This window comes from Nomia melanderi, chromosome 13, assembly GCF_051020985.1.
Source record: "Nomia melanderi isolate GNS246 chromosome 13, iyNomMela1, whole genome shotgun sequence".
NCBI classification, from domain to species: domain Eukaryota; kingdom Metazoa; phylum Arthropoda; class Insecta; order Hymenoptera; family Halictidae; genus Nomia; species Nomia melanderi.
Genome location: NC_135011.1, coordinates 4250401 through 4272145, shown reverse-complemented (window position 1 = coordinate 4272145; position 21745 = coordinate 4250401). Strand labels below are relative to the sequence as shown.

Genomic DNA, 21745 nt, shown 5'->3' with positions numbered 1-21745 from the left:
ACCCCCCTTTCCCTCGCGATTCTACCCAATGTCTTCCATTATGTACATTCGACCGAGGAATTCGTCCACGGCTCGGAAACTCGATCGTTCCCCGTCTTCCGGCCTCCGACAAGCGGTCGCGTTTCTTGTGTAACTTTCGAATGGCCCGCGATTTCTCACGCGGCACCCGCGACCCCTAAAGAAGGTTTGTTCTCGCGTCGTTCCGGGGATCCGTGCGATTTGTCCTCGTTCTGGTGCAAACTGGGGAAGTTTGCTCTTTTTAAGACAGAGAAATCCTTCGGAAATGTTAAATTCGTCTGTCACAGTCAGTGTGTTATTAGGTTCTGTGCTACTGCACAATTTGAATAGGACAACAAACAATTTCATCACCTTACAACACAAAGAATCGAATAAATTTCAAAGGCTAAACATTTCAGCTTGACAATGTTACAACACGAGACGAAGAATTTGATCGTTTAAAGGTCGAATTTCTCAAGCTTGAAATGAAATTTCAAAAAGTGGAATAAAATGAAATTATATGAAGAATTTCATGTTTCTGGAAGAACTTCTGAAGCTTCCATTAGAAGCTTATACAGTTTTCTTAGAAATTGATCATTATCTCCTAAGAATTTAACCCTTGCACTCTAGAGACGCCTCTCAGTCAACTAATTTTCACACAAAATTGTGAAGTTTGTTATGTAATATCTTCAGTATTAAAATAAAATATTCCTCGATTCATATGCTATCCCTCGCCAACTCAGTTTCCGAAAACATTGGCGTTTTTAAGTATATTAAATACCAACTACTTACAAATAAAAAGTTTACCCTAAATTAATCACAAATTATGTATCTCATTTCTTAAAATGGACTTACAGTATCAAGACAAACAGTCCACGTCTACAAAAAATATCGAGAATTTCGAATGAAACACTTCAGAATTACAGTCACTCATTTATTTCTCGTTCCCAGACGAAAATTTAAAAAGAATGAACTTACACTATTAAAACAAACAGTCCACGTCTACCCACTAAAAAATATCGAGAATTCCCAATGAAACACTTCAGAAATACAGCCACTCATTTATTTCTCGTTGCCAAACGAAAAACTACAACTGTATGAACCCAAAATACCAAACTCAAGTAACCAACTCAATTTCTCCAACTTTCCAGCCACAAAGGGATCTCCCAGCGATTCAAGGGAAATCAACCAGTCGATTTCCATCTTCCAACCGGCGTTCATCTTCCCCGCAATAGAAATTCGGCGGACGGTCGTCCGAAAATTTTCCGATTTTCCGAATCCCCGGCAACCCTGGAAATTGTTTCCCGGAGCAATTATCACGGTTTGTCCGTCGCGATGTAAATCACTCGGAGAAGAGAAGTCGGAAGTTCGTGGAGCCGGAAACCAGCGGTTTGTCTGAGGGCAGCGGAACGGGGGATTTCAGCGGGGAATGCGGTCGGGAAAGTTTCGCGGACCTCGAAGAGTGGACGAATCGAATGGCAATTAGTTTGGGGTGACCTGGATGCGTGCTTTCGCCGGTCCCTTCTCTCTCGCTCTCTCTCTCCCCCTCGCCGCCGTTATCTGTCCTGATCCGCCGAAAAGCTTCCGCTTCGTTCGTGGAACTGGGGTTCGCGAAGACAAAGGGGAATGTGGGTGACCGAAAAGAAAAGCGTGTGTGTTGGAACTGGGATTCGTACGTGTGCACTTCGCCGGCGCTGCGAGTCTCCGTGGAAATCGGTTAACCCTTTGGTTTGGTGTGTTGCTGGAGGAATGTAAATATTATTTAACACTAAAGCTATCGAGCAATCGAATTACAGTTTTCTAATTTTTTCATAGAAACGCTGAAAGTGCATCTACTTGGATTTCGATTAATTTATAATTCTGTTTGCCTAATATGAAAACAACTTCTTCAGTGATTCTTCAGAGAATCGTTTGTCATTTCATTATTTGAAAAAGAGGAAATGAGGAATGGGTCACTTTGACCCGTTTGGTAGTTTCAGTGTTAAATACTTGGAATTTAATTTCACATTTTTATTGAGTGTTCGATTAATTTATAATTCTGTCAGAGAATCGTTTGTTATCATTCCATTATTCAGAAAAGAAAAAATCAGGAATGGGTCACTTTGACCCATTTAGTAGTTCAAGTGTCAACATTGAAATTGGAAATTCGTTTATGGAAATTCTAAGAATTCATCTATGGAGACTTTCATTGATTTATAATTCATTCTGCGTATTGGTAAAACAAATTCATTAATAATTTCTCAGAAATACCTGTTATCTTTTTAATAATTGCAAAATGAAGGAACCAGGAGTGGGTAATTCTGAATTATCTTGTAGCTTTAGTGTTAAATATTTGACATTTAATTTCAATCATCGAATCGCAGATGTGGATACTTTAAATTTAATTGTAAATCCGGAATTCATATATTTAGATATCGACGAAAGTGTCACTTGAATTTTTATTTCAATTTACATCGAAGCGATCGGTTTTCCTTATTCCGAATGAAATACTTCATACTCGAGTTTAATTGATTCCTCGCGTAGTTGTAACACGTTAATTAGACCGCGTGCACTTATATAAATTGACTTCTTTTCCAGTGTGATCGAGGGGATTTAACGGACCCGAAGAAATGTTTCTGTTTCGTTCGGGTAGACATTAATTCGATGGAACTCCAGTATAAACAATATTGCATTTAAGTTTACTCTATACCTTATTATGCTCCTCGGCCCTGTTTGGCATGAATGTATAAACATCCGCAGTCTAATTATAGTAAATATGAAACGTTATTTTGCGGTTGCGTACATTTAACCTGCAGAGTAAATGTACACGTATGCAATGAACATATAATTCCCTTTACCGTTGGGAAATTATTAACTCTCGGCTGGTGGCGGTCAGCTGCGTTCGTTTATTAATTCAAGCGGGACTATTGCCAGAGAAAAAGGATCGATCCGTAGGAAATATATTAAACGAATCGTTCGACAATTGAAAATCAACCACACAATTCTCCGATGGACGGTAAAACAAATAATTGCGTAAGGATAATTGAAAAACTTCAAATTCAGTTTTGAAGCATTCAACAAATTGCGAGATGATTGAAAACATTCAAATTCATTTTTGAAGCATTCAACAAATTGCGAGATGATTGAAAAATTCAAATTCATTTTTTAACATTCAAAACATTGCGAGAAGATGGTTGAAAAAATTCAAATTCATTTTTGAAACATTCGACACATTGCGAGATGATTGAAAAATTCAACTTCATTTTTTAACATTCAAGATATTATGAGAAGATAATTTAAAAAGTTCAAATTCATTCTTTAACATTCAAAACATTGCGAGAAGATGATTGGAAAAATTCAAATTCATTTTTTAACCCTTTGCACTCCAGAAGTTTCTCATTAGAAATACTCAACATTTTTAATCAAATACCAACGACATTCTTCCAAACTGACTTAACGAGAAATCGCGCATAAATTAAAGAGGCTGTTTTATTTTAATATTTCACATGTCGATGCATTGTACAAAGTTTAATATTAAATGTCAAACGAGAGGCGCCTACGGAGTGCAAAGAGTTAACATTCAACAAATTGCGAGATGATTGGAAAAATTCAAATTCATTTTTCAAATATTCAACGAACCATCGATCGATCATTTTCTCATCGCACGCCCTAAAAATACTTCAAAGTACGCCGAGCAACCCTTAAAAACCTAGCATCAAAGGGAAACAAGTTAAAAAAGCGAAATCAACAAGGGTCGAAAGTTTCCTGCGTCCTTTCAATTTTAAAATGCCCCGTCGAGCAACGGACACGCTCGTCCTCTCAGCCCTCGTACAATTCAAACAGTGATTACGCAAACGATTCCAAAATGAACACCTAATTCCCTCCCACCCGGCGAACGTGTTGTTCGAACGAGTCCAAAATTATCTCTCCCGGCAACAGCAGAAAACTGTAATGATAATAATTCACTGGGGGCGAACCGGTTGCGCGCGACGAGCCGCGTTTCGACGGTCGAAAATAAGTGATAAATCGACCGGAAATTACGGTCACGCTCGAAACTGGAACGCGATACCTAAAACGCGGCCGAGGAACGATGTACTGTACACAGGGTGCTCCCTAAATCATATTACAACCGAGGAGGAATTCAATTTAAATGAAACCGTACGCCAAAAGTGAAAAATAAAATTTTCCTTCATAGAACAGAATTTTCCGGGAATTTTCATCCGTGGAACAAAAGTTATTAAAATTTTCTTCCGTACAACAACATTTTCCTGGAATTTCCTTCCATGGAACAGAATTAATTCAAATTTTCTTCCATGGAACAACATCCTCCTGGAATTTTCTTCCATGGAACGAAATTTATTAAAATTTTCCTGGAATTTCCTTCCATACAACAAAATTCATTCAAATTTCCTTCTACATTACAGTCTCCCGTAATTTCCTTCTGTACAATAGAATTTATTAAAATGTTCTTCTGTACAATAGAATTTATTAAAACGCTCTATGGAATAAAATTTATTAAAATTCCCTTTTAAGCATTGTCCCGAAAACGAAGCGTCATTAAACATTCCATATTTCCCAGGGAATTTTTCCATGGAATAACTTACGTTGAAATACCTAATGATTAAATCTATGTGATAACTTTCGCATAAACGATGGTATAGTTCCACATTATATCCACATTAATTTCGAAAACACCCTGTACAGTGAAATTTCGATGATAGTAAACGGCGTATCGGGGAAATTAATGCGACGAACGTTTCCCCGAGAGTTATTGTAAATAAACAACTGGATGGTTATGGTAAAAGGAGCGGTGCGGGCGAGATCCGCGATATTTACGTCGGCCGGGGCTGCGAAGATAATTATCTCGCGTATTATAAATCACGCAAATGGTATGCAAATGTCGCGACATTGTTTCGATTCATGGAACGAGTGCCGCCGCCACCGCGGCCCGCGGTCTCGTCATTATTGATGGTTTATTCGCGGCGTTAATGTTGACCTCGCGCACAGTTATCGCCGGCCATCCGATGCGCCACTAAATTCTTTTCGAACGAGCTCGCCGGACGGACGAGTGAAATCGTGATTGTACTGCGCGATATCGATATGCGGAATAAACAACGGTGTAAACTATGGGAGACGGTTAATGGGGTTACTCTGGATAGTTTGGGGTATTGGCTTGTTGTTTGAAATGATTTTGTAGAGTTTGTAGTGTTCTTTGATATGGTTTTGTAGAGTTTGACGTGTGAAATGAATTTGAAATGAATTTGGAGAATTCGAAGGGATAATTTAGGGGATGATGGAGAAAAGATAACTGACGTGTTCTTTGAAATGATTTTGTAGAATTTGAAGGGATAATTTAGGGGATGATGGATGAAAGATAACTGACGTGTTCTTTGAAATGATTTTGTAGAGTTTGAAGTGTTCTTTACAAAATCATGTCAGAGTTTGATGTGTTCTTTGAAATGATTTTGTAGAATTTGAAATGACAATTTAGGGGATGATGGAGGAAGAATTAACCCTTTGCACTGGAGAGGTAACAAAACTATGAAGTTGAATATTTTATATTCTAAATAAAACTTTGTGTTGCTGTGTGAAATATTTAAATAAAATAGCTTTGTTGCTTAATTTATAATTATATGTTGGAGAATGTTGAGTATTTCCAGTGAAAAACTTTCGAGTGCAAACGGTTAATTTTGGGAGGAATGTTTTTGGCAATGTTTGATAATTGATAAAAAATTAGAATTATTTCTAATTAGAATTCCCTGTCTTCTGTTTCCAGTTATGCTGTTTAAATATTGTTTTCGTCTCGTTAAATCTATCCACGTGAAATACGATGAGAAGGGATAATATAAATTCGATAATACATTAATACTAAGTATTATTTCGAAATTTCTACCACTAACCTGTACATTTAAGAGATAGCTGCCGCAGCATCTGGGACGTGCAGCGTGTGCGAGCGTTCGATGAAATTTGGTCCAGCAACGAAGTCGCTAATGGAGCTCAAAGGATTTGCGGGGATTAAAGCTACCGCCGCGGTGAAGTTCCGCGAACCCCAAACACAACAAACTTCTTTTCTCCACTTATCTCTGTCCACGGTTCCCGAGTGGTCGAAGCGTGCGTTTTATTTCCTTCGTTTTTGAAGTCGGCCGTCCATTCTGCGATCGTCTGTGGGAAAAATCACAGTTGACGAATATTAATCCGATGACAAGGTGCTTCTATTTAGGACGGTATGGGGATAATATCCGTCTGTAGCGATTTATCTCGCAACGGATTATTGATAGCGATTATATTCGCATTTATTGCAGATATATTCGCAATTGTAATACTATTAATGGAAATATTAAAAGAATTATGTGACTGTTTATTGCAAATGTATTCGCAATTACAATATTATTGAAGGAAATATTGAAAGCATTGTAAACACATTTATTGCAAATATATTCGCAATTACAATACTATTAATGACAATATTAAAAGAATTATATTTCTGTCTATTGCAAATATATTCGCAATTACAATATTATTGAAGAAAATATTAAAAGAATTATATACAGATTTGTAGTAAATATATTTGCAATTACAATACTATTAATGAGAATATTAAAAGAATTATATTTCTGTCTATTGCAAATATATTCGCAATCACAATACTACTTATAAAAATATTAAAAGAATTATAAACACATTTATTGCAAATATATTCGCAATCACAATACTACTTATAAAAATATTAAAAGAATTATAAACACATTCATTGCAAATATATTCACAACAATACAATTTAAGAAACAATCAAAAGAAGCTAAATATCCAATATCAACAATCAAACAATCAATCACTCAACATTTCAACAACAATCTCCCACATATCAACAAACTAATCCCACAACTTCATAATCCTCCAAAAACTCTCACTTCTAATATTCTAAAAATTCGCACAGGTATTCCCATCAGTCATCGCGCAGGCTCTCCGACTTCCCTGATCCATTGTCCTTCCCGGAGCAAACCACGGTTCCCCAAAAAACCAAACTAATTAGCAACGCGTAAGCGAGCCTACGGTCGTTCCAGCTGGCGAACGCGGCAATTATCTCGCTGTATCCGGAATCGCGTTCACCGGGGGCTGAACTATTGCGGGCCGAGGCTGCGGTCGGAATTGGCCAGCGGGCAGCGGCAACGCTGGCCGGCCGATGGTGGCCCGTGGTTCGCGGCGAACCCGACAGAACGATGCTCCGTGCAATTTAAATGAACTCTTGCTCGCCGTCTCTATTTACGATGCAGCTCGGCAAGAAACTTCTCATATTCTCCGGGAAACAAAGACCGGGCGGACGGACAAAAGGAACTAAGTTTTTCCGCGAGTTATCCCATTCATTCGGCTCGAAATTATTTCCTACGGGACGCTCGCGACGCTTCCTCTTCCCTGGGAATGCAGTTTTTGTTCCGGGCGAACGCGCGTCGCGTTTTAAACTTGGGCGGCTCGTGTTCCGAGCGCTGAAAGAGAGCAGGTTTTTCCGTGTACGAGGTAGGAGAGTCGAAATTAGAGATAAGGCGAGGGAAGAAGCGATGTTGAGGTGGGTTTAGTAGTCCCGAATGGCGAAGAGAGCTGGAGGATATAGAAATAATAGAGAGAGAGAATGGTAAAGTGATTTTCTGGTGAATCGTTGTTCGTGGAGAAAGTGAATCGCTCTTTCGTGGAGAAAATGAATAGCTCTCTCGCAGAAACCATCACAGAAAAACAACTTAATAACTAACTAAACTCGAAATTAGAGATAATCTAAGAAAGAATTCACATTGAGGTAGGTTCAGTAGTCCCAAATGGCAAAAAGAGAGAATACAGAAACAATAGAGCAAATATTACAAAGCAACATTCTGCTGAGATAAAGAATCGCTCTCTCGTGGAGAAAATAGCTCTCTCGCGGAGAAAACGAATAACTCTCGCAGAAAGCATCACAGAAAAACAACTTAATAACTATCTAAGCTCGAAATTAGAGATAAGTTAAGAAAAGAAGTGACAGAAATAATAGAGAAAATATTATAAAGCAACATTCTGCTGAGATAAAGAATCGCTCTCTCGTGGAGAAAATAGCTCTCTCGCGGAGAAAACGAATAACTCTCGCAAAAACCATCACAGAAAAACTTATTCCGCTCCACAGCTCCCCTAACCAAACTCGTCGATCGAATTTCCATTGGACAGATCAACGTCGCAGCTGTTGATACGATTTTTCTGCCTCCTCCTCCGGTGATCCTGTTCCAGCAGATCGAGTATCATCGGCTACCGCGTGACGTGCGGTCCGGTTTGAATGGGACACGCGTGCGGTCGCGCATCGTACATTGTTTTCCGAAGTCCATTCGTGTCAGCGGCAGCGAGACAGCTGCGCCTCGCGTCACGGCTCGTTGAAATGCCTGGGACTCGGCAACCCTCAAATAAATCACGAGCCGCATAATTAATCGGGATGATTGTTTGTCACGGACGGCGATATCGATGAACACAGCCCGGCCAGCCGTCTCTGGTCCGCCGAGCCGTTCCCCTCGATTGTATTCCGTCCACGGAAAAGCGGATAACAGAGTCCGCTCTCCTGTGTTCGAATTTCTGATGCTTCCATTATGTCACTCGATCCTTGGCCGATCGAACGTCAAGCGTTCCGGGATGGAGATCGATGCGACAATATTGATCGAATAGACCAGTTCTTTGTGTGAATTTGTAACTGTCTCGTGATCGTAATATGTTTCATTAATGTTAATTGTCATTGGAGGAAGGATCAGAATGTTTCGTTATTAGTATCGAATTTCTTATATAAACCGATTTTTGGGACTGTTGAGTAGTTCCTTCGTTTACTAAGGCATCAATGATTGATCTTAATATCTAGTGATGTTAGGTAAATAGTATAAATCCTCAGAATGACCTCAGATGATTCACAGAAGCGGAAAGAAATAGCTAAACCTAATTTATCGATAAACGTTCTCCAAATATTAAGACTAAAGCTACCAGATGGGTCAAAATCATTCACTCCTGATTGCTTCTTTTTGCAATTATTAAAAAGATCACAGATATTTCTGAGAAATTATTAAATCTGATGTATAAATCAATTAAAGTCTCGATAGACTCACTCTTGAAGTTCAAAGTAGGCTCCAACATTGCACCAGTTATAATATTAAATATTTTAATCTTAAAGAAACTACCCTAAAATTATTCAATTTCCCACACATCAGAATTTTGCACTGAGAAGAAAAATAAAAGAATTTAACAAACATAAATATCACTCAATTCTTCCAAGTCCCAATTGAATATTATTTTCCTACTACTAATTTTAACCCTTTGAACTCTGTAGGCTCCACCATTTCGCCAGTTATAATATTAAATATTTTAATCTTAAAGAAACTACCCTAAAATTATTCAATTTCCCACACATCCGAATTTTGCACTAAGGAAAATGAAAGATTGAAGAAATGTTATAGCATTTCTTATTTTCGATGGATTGATGGAGCATAGATAATCTATAGAATATGTTTCTCTTTTAATTATACATTGTTGATCGATGCGAGTACTAAGAATTTCTTTTTTTAGAGTGGTTAACGATCAAAATTCAAATTTCGAAAGAGTGTACCGTACTAGTACAGTATAAAACGCAAAGGTTAGTCTCGACCGAATACAACTCTACAACCCTCCACAGGACGGCGGACCGTAATACACAATAAATTAATTAACATAAAATACACATCGTCGAGTGCGTTGATGCAAGCCGACCGGCATTTCAGCGGCAGACAACCCTGTTCCGACATCCGTTCCCCAGAATAACTCCGGCGAGCGCAAACATTCCCGGGAAATCGGCCAGTTTCGCGCGTTGTTGGCGGGGGGTCGGCTCGAAAACCGGTAAACAACCGGTACCGCCGTCCACTTCGGCGCCTTTACAACGGATTGAAGCGTGTGTTACCGCCGGTGAGGGCCGCTCCACGAAGATCGTGTAGTTACGTCGGCGGACAACGAGCGACGAGTGTTCTCGAGTGTCGCGTGACTGTGTTTAATGGTAATAATAAACGTCTTCATTACACCCGCGTGAATTATGAACACGGGGCTCGCTGTAAAGGCGAGCCGAGGCGTCGCCGGTAATAAGCCTGGCCCGAAGACGGAATTGCTGACCTCTGTTTCACCGGCCTGAGCCCTCTATGCGTCGAGTTTCTGGCTGCAGCATTAAACTTAATGCCCGCGTTGAGATATTCCGCGGGACGAACTTGCTCGGAGTTGAACGCGTTCTAAAGTTACGGGGTTGGTGTCGTTTCGAATAGTTTTGCTAATTCATGGTGTACCATTGTTTTTGATTATATACTGTTGATCTTTGATCACATTGGTTAGAGTTAAACGCGTTCTGAAGTTACGGGGTTGGTGTCGTTTCGAATAGTTTTGCTAATTCATGGTGTACCATTGTTTTTGATTATATACTGTTGATCTTTGATCAAATTGGTTAGAGTTAAACGTGTTCTGAAGTTAGGGACACGGTGTCGTTTGGAATAATTTTGCTAATTCATGGTGTAGCGTTTCTGAGTTTGAGTACTAAGAGTTTTTTAGAGTTAGTATTAAGACTTTCTCTTAATACTAAGCTTGTGTGGAAGTCTCACTAAAACACACTCGAATAACTCATAATAAATAAAATAACATATAACACAAAACGAAGTATGCACAAATTCTCTCTACTTCTAAATTTCCATAGTCAATTCCCCATTTCGAACGGTTCAAAATGATATCTTCCCAATTACTAAAAAGACACCATATATCTCTAAGAAATCGAAAAAATTAATTTATTAATACCCAAACTATAAATCTATTAAAGCCACACTAAACCTGCTTTCAAGTAAACGTAGACATAGAAGCAAAATCCTCTTCCCAATCAATTAACAATACAGTACCATCTACCACAGTTAAAAAATAAATCATAAAGCAAGCGGTTAACTGCTCGGTAGTTGCACTGAAACCTGCTGAAAACACTCACAAACTGAGCATCAACAGTTCCATCGGTTCACACTCGCGAAAACAAACCGGTGTCCTTTTTCGGTCGCGCCTGAGCAAGGAATGACGGCTCGACAGAAATGATCCCAAAGGGGCTCGCATTGTGCGCCCGTGACCCTTATCTCGGGATTGCGCCGCGTTAAATAAGAACAAAGGGTCGCGCTTTTGTGTCCTCTGACCCTCCCGGCCCTTTTGTCCCGTCGCAACGCTCGAGACTTCTGAATTAATCACGCGGATACTCCGTCCGCGCGGTTTTCCCAGAATTCCCGCGGATCTTCGAGGAGTCCCGCTACTCCGTCGCCCCTCCTCGCGGGTAATTAGACGGGTTTTGCTTCAATTACAAGCGAATCCTTGTCTCTCTGTCCCCCCCTTCCCGCGCCTTTGCCCGTTCAACCGGTTGCCGCTCGCAATTAGACGGTCGCTTGTTATCGCTGCAACTTCTTAATTCTTCGACTAACGACCGTCCGATTGCTACGCTCGAGAACTGCGACTCCTGAGCGCGCCGCGATTAATTGAAAAAGAAAACGTCGGGACGCCCGCGACCGGCTGCGTCTAATTGCCGCGCTAAGGATGTTTACCGGTTTAATGGGTTTATCCTCCGAAAGGGAAACTTCGACGGGCTTTAGCCGATAATGCGGGCGTTCGTGAATATGGCGGTTAACCGGTTAACTGTGGAATTCAGTTGGAAAAACCTCTCGTTCTGCGCGATCATTCTGTTTTTACGTTTCCAAGCACGCGATAACCAAGATAGAAACAAATAATTAGAAGGAAAATTTACTTCTTGAAATCTGGAGGCAATGGTTGTTTCTTGAGGAATTATTTGGGGAACTATTTGTTTCGGTTTCTCGAAGATTTAGTGGACATCTGTTTGCATTGGACTACTGAGAGAAGTTGAGTTCTTGATATTTCTTTATGAAAGTTACGTTTGTTAAGACTAAAATCGAGTAATTAACACTGGATGTACGGACGTTTATTCTACACTTTATTCTATCGTTCCTAGGAAACTACGTGCTTGTCTAAATAAATCGCGAAAATTGTAGATTGAAAAATTAAACTGTTACTAAACAATGTGAAATTTCTATATTGCGACATATCGTTGCGAATTGACAACGTAATTTTACTTTCCCTTTCAATTCCTATGAATTTTATATTCACATCGTAACTTTGCGAATTAATGGACGATGTAATTTCACTTTCGCTTTGTATTGCGAGTAGAAACAATTGCGAGCGTATATCGTAGTTATTCTCGTAAAGCAGTACACGACAATTTTACCTTTGGTTCAAATAAAAATCCTGTAAAATTCAGAGCGTGTATATACGGCGAGTTTCACAGAGAAGTAATAGGAATATGAAACCGTGTTTATCGTAGACTCTGTGTGCTATGCTCGATCGCCGAGCACTGGTCACGATTACATCGTTCATTTTTCAATGATCATGCTCGTTGTTTAACTTGAACCGGTGTAACGTTGGCCGTGCAAATGACGGGATAAATATTTTAATACCGGACGTGGATGAAGTTACGTGTACTCTGAAAATTAAGCGGCGCGTCGCATATGCGCGCGGTGTCGCGGTCCGCGAGTTAATAAATTCCTCTGGCATCGTTTCCTCGTGGGTCGACCAACTTCCCGCGCGCACGTATTCCACGCTGTATCCAGTTACCAGCGAATGCGGCGTCCGATGATTTAAAGGGTCCACTATCGGCGTGTTCTTTGACGATTTCCACTGGATTTAACGAACCCCTCAATTTCACGGATACTCAAGTTTTTGAACATTACTTAGTAGCGGTTTCAGTCGATTCTCTTTCGTGCAATTATGAGAATTATTGCAATCTGGTTTTGAAGTTACAATTTTCGCAGTTTATACGAACAGTTAGTTTTCTGGAATATTTATAATTATCTAGAACGATATAGATTTCTAGGAACAATCTACCGAGCAACCAGAGTGACTTATTTTCAGTTTCTTAGATTCACGGAAGCCGTCAATTTGACGAATATCGAATTTTTTGAACATTACTTAGTAGCAGTTTCAGTCGATTTTCTTTCGTGCATTTATGAGAATTATTGCAATCTGGTTTTGAAGTTACAATTTTCGCAGTGTATACGAACAGTTAGTTTTTTTAGGATATTTACAATTATCTAGAACGATATAGTTTTCTGGGAATAGAATAAAGTGTAGAATAAACGTCAGTGAATCTAGTGTTAAATTTCACGAATTTCCTTTGGAGAATCGTCGAGCAACGTAATAGACGAAAGATTGATCGTTTCACGTGCGAACTTCGCTATAATTTCTAATGGAAGTTGTCGGAGAATTAATTGAATTCTCTATGAATAAATAATGTATACAACGTTGATGAAATAACGTACACATCGTGTTAAAATGGATGATACAGGAGCAGGAAAGGATTGTTTACCGAGATCGATGATTAGCAGCGCAGTAAACATCACGAGATCAATGATAACGCCGTTACAGAGAGTGTCCGAGTTAATCAGTAGTAAAAGTCGACGATTAATGCGACGTTGTCACGAATAAGTGGCCCGATTCGACGATTAAACCGACATTACCTCGAGGAGACGAAAACCAGTAGACCTAGTTAACGATTAACCCGATAGTATCCCTGGGAAATGAGACGCTAGTAATTAGAGTCAACGATTAACCCGACAGTATACTCAGGCGATGGAAAACTAGGAGTTCGAATCAACGACTAAACCAACCGTGTTTCTTTATGGGAACCAGAGGCAATTTAGGAGGAGCAATTTAAGTCGGCAATTAACTGTACAGTGGTCACGAAGTAGAACTAACGGCATGAGATAAAGATTCATTTGACAGTGTTCTAATGAGCACTAGTAAAACGAACTAAGGAATCTAATTACTTGACTAATAATTTTTAAGAATTTTAATAAGAAAGTGGTCTCTCGAGAATTCGACTAATAATTCTATCATTATAATTATCAGTCTCTGAATTTTTCTTTATTATTAATACTGTATTTTTAGGTTTGTTGCATTATAATTATAATAATAGATATTTCATTATAATTGTGATAATAGATATTTTATTATAATTGTGATAATAGATACTTTATTATAATTATAATAATAGATATTTCATTATAATTATGATAATAGATATTTCATTATAATTATGATAATAGATATTTTCTTATAATTATAATAATAGATATTTCATTATAATTATGATAATAGATATTTTCTTATAATTATAATAATAGGTATTTTATTATAATTACGATAATAGATATTTCATTATAATTATAATAATAGATATTTTATTATACTTATAATAATAGAATCACACAATCATCGATGCAATAAATCTAAAAATACAGTGTCATCAATAACAACAATAACTCCGCATGCCACGAAGCGTTATCATTACAGCGAATCATCTCTTCCGACTCAAAAGGCAACACCATTATCAAAAACGAAATCAACGAATCCTTCCACACGTTTTCTCGTGGTAAACGGTATCATACTTTTCATCAGGACTCTCTCAGAAGCCGCGCGTTCACATGATCCCCCAGCAAAACGTTGGAAACCGGCCTAAAAAGCGTCCCGATATTTCGAGGCGGAGTTTTTCGCGGTTGGACGCGCACACCGAGCATATCGATCGTTGCTCCAGAGTCGGCGGGGATGCAGCCTCGTTGTAAGGTGGTGCACGGGCTAAAAATAAGCAAACGACCGACAGCCAGACCGCAAACTGCTGGGAACTACGCGAGATATCTCTCGCGTAGTTCCCGCGCGAACTGCCCACGAAATTCTCTCGGTTGCAACGTGAAACTGGCTTGTAACGAAGGTAATAAAGCGTAGAAGGAGTGGGGATGGATGTCTGCGAAGTACTTGGGAAATGTTAGGCGTGATTCGAGAACGTTTGACGTGGAGTGGATGACTGATCGCGTATTTTGGTGAATCGAGAGGATTTCTGAGAAACTGAGAGAAGAATAGAGGGAAACAGGTGAAAAAAGGATAGAGAGAAAGGACAAGAATTGGAGTGAGTGAATGGAAATGAGAATGAGAATGACAGCAAGGGAGAAGGAAAGGGGAAAGAATCGAGGTGAGAGAACAACAATGGGAATGAGAATGACAGTGAGTAAGGGAGAGGGAAAAAGGAAAAGAGAGAAAGAAAAAGGATCAGAGTGAGTGAATGACAATGAGAATGAGAATGACAGTAAGGGAGAAGGAAAAAGGAAAAGAGAAAAAGAGAAATAAGAATAAGAATGAAGAGAGTGAGTGAATGTAAATGAAACTGACAGTGAGTAAGGGATAAGAAAGAGAACAAGAGAAAAAGAGAAATAAGAATAAGAATGAAGAGAGTGAGTGGATGTAAATGAGAATGACAGTGAGTAAGGGAGAATAAAGAGAACAACAGAAAAAGAGAAATAAGAATAAGAATAAAGAGAGTGTGTGAGTGAAAAGAAGACTGCCAATGACAGTGAGTGAAAGAGAGGACAATGGGCAGAAAATGAGGAACACAAGGGTTGAAAATTGAGAAGAGAGGAATAAAGAAAGAAAAGGAGAGAGAACAAGGAAGAGACAGGTACAGGAAAGAGCAACAGAGAGAAAGGAAAAGAATCAGAGTGGAAGAATAAAAATGAAAATGAGAATGTCAGTCAGGGAGAAAGAAAGACGAAAACAGAGAGGAAAAGAATCAGAGTGAATGAAAATAAGAATGACAGTAAGGGAGAAGGAAAAAGGAAAAGAGAAATAAGAATAAAGAGAGTGAGTGAATAAAAAGAAAACCAACGACAGTGAGTAACCACGCCAGACGACAGAAACGAGAGAACGAGAGCCATAATGATAGTCGATAAAAATTGAGAAACAAAGTCTGCGAGACCAGCACGCTGATCGAGCATCATCAAAGCGTAGCCAGTTCCCTGCTTACCACTTTTTTATTGTCGCACTTCGCTCCTCTTTTAATAAACCGTTTCAAACAACCTTGCGAGCTACTTCTCTGCCACGCCGCCGCATGAAATTCACCGGAAACGATTCCGAGACGAAAACGTCGAGGAACTACAACGCCGAGCACGAACGACGTCGGGAACAAAGGGAAAACCTATTTCATTTGGAAAACGAGGACGACCCGACGATCAGCGATTGGCCCGCGGCGGAAAATTATATCCCGTCGAGCGGAAGATATACGACGCGATTAAGCGTCCCCGATCGTTCGTCGAATCCGACTGTCAATTCGGCAATAACGTAATCTGTTCGCGAGAAAATTCGTGCGATCGTGTTCCAACGGCGGTAGGGGGGGGTGGCGGGGGGGATACGGCGCGAATTACAGTGATCCGACGAGCTTCGATCGGCTACAATTGACGGCGGATCAGTGTAATCTGAAAACGACGCTTGCGGAAATTATTAATTAACGGGACACGTATACGTGTAGATTGATAGATACACGGCGGATCGCGGCGCGGTGTCTTTGCGACCGATAATTCACCTCGGATTGATTGGATGTCGATAATCAACGCCGACTCCGCGCTGCCGCGATAATTATACCGAGGCGTTTTCGTGGGGATTGTCGATGGAGTTCCTCGGGAGCAAGAATGTTCCTCCGGAAAATAAGAGGAAAACAGTTGTCCTTTAGAGACAAGAGGGAAATAATGAAATAGATTTCACTGAAAAGAGGATTTTATGTTTTAAGAATAAGGGAGAGAGGAATTTATTATTGTTGGGTGCTCGTGATTACCGCAAGGCGTTTGCACGTGGTTGCCGACTTGGAAACTTATATTTCTCGAAGGACCACCCGAATCATCGGGAACAAAATTTAGAAAATGAGTAAGTGATAAGAGACTTGGTTCTTGTTGTGACTTGTTATGTTCTGATGTGTTATCTGTGATCTGACTTCCTACTGTCTGAACCTCCCAGAATCGTATCCGACGATGGTAGAGTCGTCTTAGCAGGGATGAAGACGTTCTGGTTGGTTTTTCAACCCTTTGCACTCCAAAGGCGCCTCTAAGCCACCAAATGATTTGACACAGCAAAACTAAACTTTGATATTCAACCCTTTGCACTCGAGAGGCGCCATCCAGTCGCCATTTGACTTGACCCGAGAAAATTGTAAAATTGAAAGTTCAATATTAAATTTTATATAATGACCGAACAGATGGAACATCGAAATAAAATAGTTCTGTCTCAAGATCCACCCTTTCATTATTTATTCTATAGCAACACTATAATTATAACGTAACTGTAGAATGAGGTGGGAATAAGGAAATAGAAGGTTATAGAGGAAGATAATTGTGTTAAAATATTCCCCTGGAGATCGTTGATAAATGGCACGAGGAAGCATAGGAAAAAGTGTCCTTTGTTTTCCTTAGTAAAAGGAAGCTGCGACAAGGAGATTCGTTTACGTTCGCAAGTAATTTTTTCGGCGGTACCTGTAAACGCGGCTCGTTTATCTTGCGACTTTAATTTCGGCGGAGCACGACACGGCCGGTCGCGGATATTGCTACCAGGAAGACGGAAGAGGAGAATAAAACGAAACGACTTTCATTTATAAAATTTTCCCCGTGACGCGCGGAGACGATCGGTCACGCGCCGCTGGAATTTTTGGATTAACAGCCGAGCGGTCGATTCCTAGTTCCGGAACTGGAGGACGCCTTTGACTTATGGCTGCTGGTGACGATAGGGATCTTGGTTTTCGTGGTCCTAGAGAAGGATGATAGAAATGAAAAAGGGATGGATGGTTTTGATGATTAATTCCTGGGCTAGTGCCAAGTTCCAGATAGGATTCGTAGTGGATCTGATTTAGACTTGGAATGGATCTATGGTTGAGTTATGGGTTATTTTGAATTCTATGTGAAGGAGGAATGCAGGGGTGTAGGGATGTAGAGGTCAGATGTTTGGAAGTTTGAAAATTTTGAAAGCTGAACATCTTGATGTTTGGAAGATTAATAGATGTTTTGGTGTTTAGGGAGCTAGAAATCTAGAAATTTAAGAATGTAGGAATCTAGAAATCTAAAAATTTATGGCTGTAGGAATTTAGAAACCTAGAAATTTAAGAATGTAGGAGTCTAGAAATCTAGAAATTTATGGGTGTAAGAATTTAGAAATGTAGAAATTTAAGGATGTAGGAATCTAGGAATCTAAAAATTTAAGGATGTAGGAATCTATGAATTTAGAAATTTAAGGATGTCGAAATTTAGAAATCTAGAAATCTAGAAATCTAGAAATCTAGAAATCTAGAAATCTAGAAATCTAGAAATCTAGAAATCTAGAAATCTAGAAATCTAGAAATCTAGAAATCTAGAAATCTAGAAATCTAGAAATCTAGAAATCTAGAAATCTAGAAATCTAGAAATCTAGAAACCTAGAAACCTAGAAACCTAGAAATCTAGAAATCTAGAAATCTAGAAATCCAGAAATCCAGAAATCCAGAAATCTAACAATTTGAATATCTAGGAATTCAAGGATCTAAAAATTTATAAAACCAAGACACTATGATACTAGGATACTAGGAAACTAGGAAACTAGGAAACTATAAATCCAGAACACTACAAAAATATCAAATTATCAAGCTATCAAACAACCAAACCATCAACCCACCCATCAAACCAAGAAATGAAAAAACTAAAATTCCCTAACCAAGCCCGTAACATCCAAAAATCCCAACTCCAACTCCCCTTCGCCCAACCGAAACCTATAAATTCAATTCTCCAAGCAACAGTCCTCGAACCATTACAAAACTACCCATCCCTCGCATCGCTCTCCGCCCCTATCAAATCCACCAAAAGTCTGGTCAGTTCAACGTCAAGCTAGACGCGTTTCCGTAAAACTCGAGGCTGGGCATTATAGGGACGGCGTGTTTCGCGATATTTAATTAAATCCCCGGCTCCGCCGGCGGCTAGAAAGTTCTGTCGATAGTTGGGAAACAGTTAGCAACCGCGTTTACCGTCGGCCATCGGACATTTAGCGGACAATCCACGTGGCCGTTTCCCAGCATCGGAACGCCGCAACGTTTCCCGCGAACCAATTCCGTTGCTCGATACCTGTGTTCCGCGTCGATTGATTTTCTCCTCGTTCCGCTCGCTTGTTCCACGGAAAATTAATGTTTCCTCCAGACACACGCGGCCTCTCTACCGCCGCTGACGGCTTGTCCTCGCTAGCACGGCAACGCAATAAATGGAAAAACCGCGCGGTTATTCCGACCCGCGGCGAAAAAACATCGCTGCACGAAATTTCGTGTAACGTTTAATGAATTCTCCACGAGGCACAGTTTGACCGTTGACAACGCTGTACGCTGTTGTAACTTGGCTAGTGTTGACCTCGATATTATATTTACGGCTCTCAATTTATACACGGTGGCGTTCGAGGGAAAACAAGTATTGTCTCTTGATTCAATTTATGAGAAAATATGTATAATACATCGCGTCACCTATATGTTGTAATAACAAGAAGTTTTTAACTAGTTTACTGTGGGATTTAGTTGGAAAAACCTCTGGTTCGCGCAATAAAATCGAAAAATGGAGCGTACAACACTTCTCAGATCTTTTATTTTCCTTATTACAAAATTTGGATCTGTGGAAAATCGAATAATTTTAGGGTAGTTTCTTTAAGACTCACTAAAATATTTAATATTCTAACTGGTGCAATATTGGAGCCTACACGGTTCAAAGGGTTAAAATTAATAATAGAAAATAATATTCAATTGGGACTTGGAAGAATTGATATTTATGTCTGTTAAATTCTATTTGAAATCTTTATACGTGTCTGATAGGATATTGTGGGGTGAGGGGTTAGATTGACTTTTCGAAACTTTCAACTTCAAGAGTGAGTCTATCGGGACTTTAATTGATTTATACTTCAGTTTGCGTGTTGGTACATCAGATTTAATAATTTCTCAGAAATATCTGTTTAATAATTTCAAAAAGAAGCAATTAGGAGTGAATGATTTTGACCCATCTGCTAGCTTTAGTCTTAATATTTGGAGAACGTTGAAAGTAATGACTCTAAGAATCATTTGAGCCTACAGAGTTCAATATTCTCAAATTCAAACTATATTGGATAAAATGATTTCATTGGAAGTTGAAGTAAGGAATATAGCAAATTTATGAAGAAAATCGAGGAACATTGGGACTACTGTGTCAGCTAGTCCGAAGATCGCTGGAAGATCGATCGAGGCATCGAAGAATGCACGGCCCCGTTCCTTTATCCCGCGAGGAAGATATCTCCGGGTTATATTTCAAGCCGGGGACCCACGGCGACGCGCTATCGCGACGATCGTTTCTCCTTCGGCAAACCCTTTCGCCCAGCATTGTCCGTAAAACCGGCGAGATCGTTCGATTCGGCTCGGAGAATGTTTTCATCGGCGCTGCAGTTTTTCCGAGTCGCGTCTCCCTCGATTCTCGATCGGCTCGTCTGTTCATCGCCGATCTTCTCGCGGAATTCCGGGAAACTTCTTTGTTCGACGAGAGTTTCAGGGATCGTTATGCCACGAGTGTCTGCGGAATGTCTTTAAAACTGTCAACCCTTTGAAGGAATTTTAATTTCTCAATGGAATCGCAATGCTGAGATTTCGAAGAGTTTTTTCGCGTTCGAGGGGATCGATTCGAGTTGTTTGCTCTTGAGAGTTTGGTTTCCGGGGGAATTGGAGCAAATGAATCAAAGGGAATAGGAAATTCTAAGGAAAATTGTGTATCTTGATGGTGAAGTGGTTGATGTTTATGAAGGACTAAGAAGATGTTTCAGAATTGAAATATCTGTAAGATCAATCGGAGGTGAATCGGAGGTGAAAGGTGACTCACCTGATTTCATACGAAACTATAAAATTTGATATTTAAAATAGTACAAAATAGAAATAAAATAGCTTTGTTACTCGATGTAGTCAATTAATTTCGCAACATATCTATCTCATCGGAAAATGTTCGAATCTTTGAAAAATTTGATATTTGATATACCTTGTGTAAGGCATCAATTTTAGAAATATTGAAATAAAATAGCTTTGTTACTGAATGTAGTCAATTAATTTCGCAACATATCTATGTCATCGGAAAATGTTTAAACGTTTGAAAAATTTGATATTTGATATACCTTGTGTAAGGCATCAATTTCAGAAATATTGAAATAGAATAGCTTTGGTACTCAATGCAGTTAGTTTCACAAAATATCTGTGTCTCATCGGAAAATATCGAAATATTTGAAAAACTTCTGATTGCGAAGGGTTAAAAGGTCTCTTTACTCCTCGAAGGTTGATTGACCAGCAGATCGAATCAGTTTCCAGGACTTTCTAGAAAAAACTCATTCAGAATTCTCGCATTGGCAAGGAGATTCGGACACACCCTGCCAGACGTACGTCAAGTGAGATGTGGAAACGAAATCCAAGATGAGAGATTCGTTGCTCGTAAGATCTCACGCTGGTCCCACTGGGAATCGAGATTTCCGTGGATCGGACGGTTGCTCCTATTCTGCGACCGGTCTGATCGATGTCGGACACCGGAAAGTGACACCCTATTTTCATTTTCCATCGAAATCTTCCGACCTTCATGGTCGGAACACAAAATTTTATGAAGATTCGGTTTTCTATGGTATCATTAAGAAAATATATGTTTTACGAATTTCTTCATTCGCAATTTTGCATATCCAACTTCTCTATAATTGCGTGAAAATCTGTACTTTTGATGAATATTCAAAATTTTATGAAAATTCATTTTTCTATGGCATATTTAAGAAAATAGATCTAAGGTAGAAAATATATATTTTATATATTCCACATATTTCTTCGCGTAACAAACATTGTTCACAATTTTGCATATCTAGAAAT

General features: G+C 39.4%; 1 protein-coding gene and 1 long non-coding RNA gene across 4 annotated transcripts in view; one reads left to right on the top strand and one right to left on the bottom strand.

Annotated features, from left to right (window-relative positions):
- Positions 1-21745, top strand: part of cpx (synaptic transmission protein complexin) — a 474092-nt gene that overhangs the window by 184720 nt on the left and 267627 nt on the right. The window lies entirely within an intron of this gene.
- LOC116431585 (uncharacterized) overlaps positions 1-21745 on the bottom strand; it is a 114151-nt gene that overhangs the window by 66099 nt on the left and 26307 nt on the right. For all 3 annotated transcript variants that reach the window (XR_004235974.2, XR_004235973.2, XR_012999948.1), the window contains exon 2: positions 5877-6138. This is a non-coding gene — a long non-coding RNA (uncharacterized LOC116431585). The remainder of the gene's footprint in view (positions 1-5876; positions 6139-21745) is intronic.